Source organism: Muscardinus avellanarius (genome assembly GCF_963383645.1).
Source record: "Muscardinus avellanarius genome assembly, chromosome: 6".
Taxonomy (NCBI): Eukaryota; Metazoa; Chordata; class Mammalia; order Rodentia; family Gliridae; genus Muscardinus; species Muscardinus avellanarius.
The window spans coordinates 71,300,497-71,305,906 of NC_137791.1; positions in this window are offsets into that span (position 1 = coordinate 71,300,497).

The window sequence follows — 5,410 nt, forward strand, 5'->3', positions numbered from 1 at the left end:
TGATCCCCATTTTCTGGTGTGCTCTGTGCTCTATGCTCTTAAGGATTCATTTCTCTGTTAACTCAGGCTTCTGTCACACCTTTGAATGATTTTCTTTTCCCTCTGGATATCTGGAGTTGTCTCAAAAACTAAGTCATAGTAGTATGATCAGTGGAAGCTTTCTAGTAGACCATGTTTATAGATTGTCTTTCTAACAAAAGTGCTCGAGCTGGGTATGTTAACTCGGTGGTAGAGTGCTTGCTTAGCATTATAAGCCCTGAGGCTTATTTAATAGTTCTTTGTTCCTGCCTCTAGCAAGCCATGTGGAGTTTCACAATTAATTTGACTTTAAATGTTTTTTTATCAATGGTCTATTGGAAAGATTGGCTAGTCATAATGCCAGTGACTTTAATTTTTTTAAAAAAATTTTTAGATACGCACAAGGAAAAACATTGTAAAAACTGGTAGGATCTATGGTTTCATTGCCATTGAAAGTAGCTATAAGGAAAGATTTGGTCAATGGTGACATGAAGTAGAAGCAGGATAGTTGTATTCTGTAAACATGTCATGGCCACTGTCAGACTGAGCAAAGTATTTCTATTGGCATTCTTAGGAAGCTATGTTAAGAGTTAACATGTGAGTTCTTAGGAAGTTATGCTATTGAATTTCACTTTTAGGGCAGTTAAGTGCATGAGCAGAGTAGTAAAGCATTTCCATATTCAGACAGGAAGGAACAGTTAGGTTAATGTTGGTCAAAGTGTGATTCATTACAGTGTATCTTCCTGGCACATTTGAAAAGACTTAGGTTTAAGTAAGCTTTGGATTTTAGATTCAGTGTAGTTGGATTTTGGTTACTTTCCATAATTCTGTTAGCTGCTAAGGTTGGCATATGTGTTCACATGCAGAGTAGTTGATCTCACACACAGTGTAAGCTTTTTATGCTGATATCTGCCCCCTTGGGATTTTTAAATATATTTTCTTTATTTAATGCCTGCAACTTTTTTTCCAAGGATATTTGTATTTAATGGGATACCAAGTCCTACAGCCTAGCCCCTGTTTTGCTATGGCAAAGTACCAACCTTTCCTATTGCAAGAGACTTGTTTATTCTTTCAAAATTGCAACCTTAGGGAATTGAAGGGAAATCATTTCAAGTTGTGTTGTCAATAGGTTCAGTAGAGTAGTGAATCCTGTAAATTCAAGTTTTATGATTAGGTGACAAGTTGACATTGAGATTGTCCTTTTCCCTGATCAAAATGAATAAAAGCTTTTTAAAATAAAAACTTCACTTAAGTCTTGATATGTATGACTTTAAGAAATACACTACATTAAAAATTACTTGAGATGTACCAAGAGTTGGAGGGGAATTGAGTATAATTTCAGAGGCTTTGGACTCAGTCTGTAGGATCTAATAGTTCATCTGATTCAGATTTGAAATAAGTTGCCAAGGCTAACTGCTCTCTGAGCACTTCTGGTGAGTGAGCTGTAAAGTTAGTGTCAAGGACCTAAGCGGAGTAGTTTCAGTCTTGAAGTGGGTGCTAATAGAAATGGAATTCGGGAGTAACCTCTGGTATGGTTAACCCATGAAATCAAATAGACTTCCAGAATTACTTTGGACAAGTTCTGTGTAGCATTACTCAACCTAGCAGAAAACATGTTAGCATTTTCATTAAAATTCTTCATTACCAATATTGATAAGCAGAGCCTCTTATTCCATGACTACGCATTGGATATTTTCATAGTGCTGACAGGAGTCTTAATAGAACAAAGGCATTAAGTTGTAACTTCTTACCAAGATTTGATGGGATGTCAACAAAGTCATGCCAAGTTTTACTTAAGACCAGCCTCAGCAACTTCAATCCTGTTTCAAAATTTTAAAAGGAATAGGAGTGTAGCTCAGAGATAGAATGTCCCTGGGTTCAATCTCAAAAGCAACTTAGTTGGTGTACATGTATATTTATGACTTGAATTGGATCCTGCTGAAAATTAGGAAATGTAGTTCCGTGAAAAGTCCTCTACCTTTTTAGCAAAAGCAGTACAACTTGTGTTACTTTGGTGTGTGTGGTACTAGGGGTGGAACCCAGGGGCTTTAATACTTCCAGGGCATACTCAGACCTATTTTATACTTTAGAAACAGGATCTCACTAAGTTGCTGAGAGCCTCACTGTAGCTGAGGCTGGCTTTGAACCTCTGCGATCCTTCTGTCTCAGCCTCCCAAGCACTGCAGTCCACCACACGCCAGGATTTTTGTTACTTTTTAATCATTCCAAAATGTATAGCCGTGAAAACATGGATGGTTCTATTAGAATTGGTTTGGATTGTTTAATAGTAAAACGTAAAAGTACATTTCAAACTTTTTTTTTTTTTTTTTTGGTGGTACTGGGGTTCCTGGAAGCCCTTCTACCTCCGGGCTTCACTCCCAGACCTATTTTTACATTTTTATTTGGAAACAGAGTCTCCTAAGCCAGCGAGCGCGGCTGGCTTCGAACCTGCATGATCCTCCTGTCTCTGCCTCCCAAGCACGGGGATTACAAGCGTGCGCCACCACGCCCGGCCTATTTTATATTTTTGAAACAGGGTCTCTTAAGCCAACACGGCTGGCTTCGAACCTGTGTGATCCTCCTGTCTCTATCTCCCAAGCGCGGGGATTACAAGCATGCGCCACCACGCCCAGGCTCATCTCAAACTTTGTTATAAATAGGAAACACTATAGTGGAATTCAGAAAATATTAGCATTCTGAGGACATGCTACTCATTGATTTAATCTCTGGTTTTATCCTCTTATCACCACCCATTCAACAAGATGCACCTATCTGGGGAGCATATCAATATGGGGAGGTGACTAGGAGGTTGTCATTCAAAAAATATATTCAATATAATCAGAAGGTCACCGACATGTTGGTTTCTCAAAGACCAGTGTAAGTTCTATGTATGGTGTCATATGTGATCCCAGTGTTTAGAAGGCTGAGAAAGAATATTTTGAGTATGTAGTAATAAGACCTTGTTTTCAAAATGTATTATATAATAGCTGAGAAGCCAGGAGTGGTGGTGCACACTTGTAATCCCAGGTTTGCAGCCAGCCTCAGATACTTAGGCCTTCCATGGCTTAGTGAGACCCTGTTTTGAAATAAGGAAAAATAGGGCTGGGTAACTTGGAAGTAGAATGCCCCTGGGTTTAAGCCCAGTACATCAAAAGAAAAAAATGAAAAGTAGGGCTAAGGGTGTAGCTCAGAAGTAGAGCATCCTGGCCCCAGTACCACAAAAAATAAAATAGGGCCAGGAGTGTAGCTCAGAGGTAGTGCCCCTAGGTTCAATATCCAGTAACAAGAAAGGAAAACAGATGGGGGTGTGGCTCTGATAGAATGCCCCTACCATTCAATTCCTAGTACACACATACACACACACACACACACACACACACACACACACACACACACACACACACACCAGAACAAGTTTTAAATGTGGGAAACTACTGCAGACAAGTTCTTACACCACTCAATGGTTATCTCCTTTAAAACCTATCTTAAAAAGGTGGGCATGGTAGTATGATGTGCTTGTAATCCCAGTACTTGGGAGACTGAGACAGGAACCATGGACCCAAGGACAGCCTCAGTAATTAAGACTCTCATCAACCTAGTGAGACTTTCAAAATAAGAACTAGGGCAGAGGATATAACTCAGAGGTAGAATACTCTGGGTTCAATCCCTAATACCACCCAAAAAGAAGTCTCTATATGGAAATTTCATTTTGAGGAAAACAGATTTTTCTAAAAGCCATTTTATTTAAAATGCTCAAAACTTGTGTGACAGTATATGGCTATAATTTCCAGTGCTTGCAAGGCTGATACAGCAAGGTCACTGATTCAAGGCCAACCTCAACAACTTGGTGAGAGTCAAACATTTATTTTAATGTTTTTTTTTTTTTTTTTAAATAGGACTTGCCGGGCGTGGTGGCGCACGCTTGTAATCCCCGTGCTTGGGAGGCTGAGACAGGAGGATCACGCAGGTTCGAAGCCAGCCTCAGCTACTTAGTGAGGCTCTCAGCAACTTAGTAAGACCCTGTTTCCAAATAAAGTATAAAATGGGTCTGGGAGTATAGCCCGGAGGTAGAAAGCCTCTGGGTTCCACCCCAGTATCACCAAAAAAAAAAAAAAAAAAATAGGACTTGAGCCGGGCATGGTGGCGCACACTTGTAACCCCAGCATTTGGGAGGCTGAGACAGGAGGATCATGGTTCATGGACAGCCTCAGCTACTTAGGCCCTCTGCAACTTAGTGAGACCCTGTCTCAAAACAAAGAATTAAAAAAAAAAAATAGGGCAGGGGGTGTAGTTCGGAAGTCGAAATCCCCTGGGTTCCATCCGCAGACTCGCAAAAAAAAAAAAAAAAAAAAGGATTTGGGATATAGCTCAGAGGTTGAACACATCTAGGTTCAATCCCTAGTACCACAAAATTCTTTAAAAAAAATTTTTTTAAAGGCTCTTTAGCCGGGCATGGGGCATGGGGGTTCATGCTTGTAATCCCAGCATTTGGGAGGCTGAGGCAGGAAGATCGTGGTTTGTAGACAGCCTCAGCTACTTAGGCCCTTTGCAACTCAATGAGACCCTGTTTCAAAAAATAAAGAATAAAAAATAGGGCTGGGGGTGTCACTTGGAGGTAGAATGCCCCTGGGTTCCATCCCCAATACTACAAAATAATAAAAATTTTAAAAAAGCTCTTGAAATTGCTGGCTTTTTTTTTTTTTTTTTTTTTTTTTTTTTTGGTGGTACTGGGGTTCCTGGAAGCCCTTCTATCTCCGGGCTACACTCCCAGACCTATTTTTACATTTTTATTTGGAAACATGGTCTCCTAAGCCAGCGCGCGCAGCTAGCTTCGAAGCTGCGCGATCCTCCTGTCTCTGCCTCCCAAGCGCGGGGATTACAAGCGTGCGCCACCACGCCCGGCGAAATTGCTGGCTTTAATAACAAACTAAAATTTATTTAATTTGCTGGCACCGATGAGATTGTCCAAAGTAGTTGTTTCCTGCGTTGGTATTTGTGTTGGCTGGTGAGCACATATTTAAGGTGATTAATAATTGAAAATGCCCAGACATGGTGGTGCACACCTGTACTTGGAAGGCTAAGATAGGAGGATCACAGGTTCAAGGATAGCCTCAGCACAATAGCTAGATTTTCAGCAATTTAGCAAGATATTGTTTCAACATTATAAAATACGGAGTGAGGATGTGGTTCAAAGATGGAATGCCTTTAATTCCCAGTACCAAAAAAATCTTAATTTTCAAATTGGGAAAGTTAGCTTATTGAAAACATGTGCCAGGGATGGTGGCACACTCTTGTAACCCCAGTACTTTGGAGGCTGTGACAGGAGGATCACAGGTTCGCAGCCCTCCACAATTTACTGAGACCCTGTTTCAAAATAAAAATTAGCAGCCAG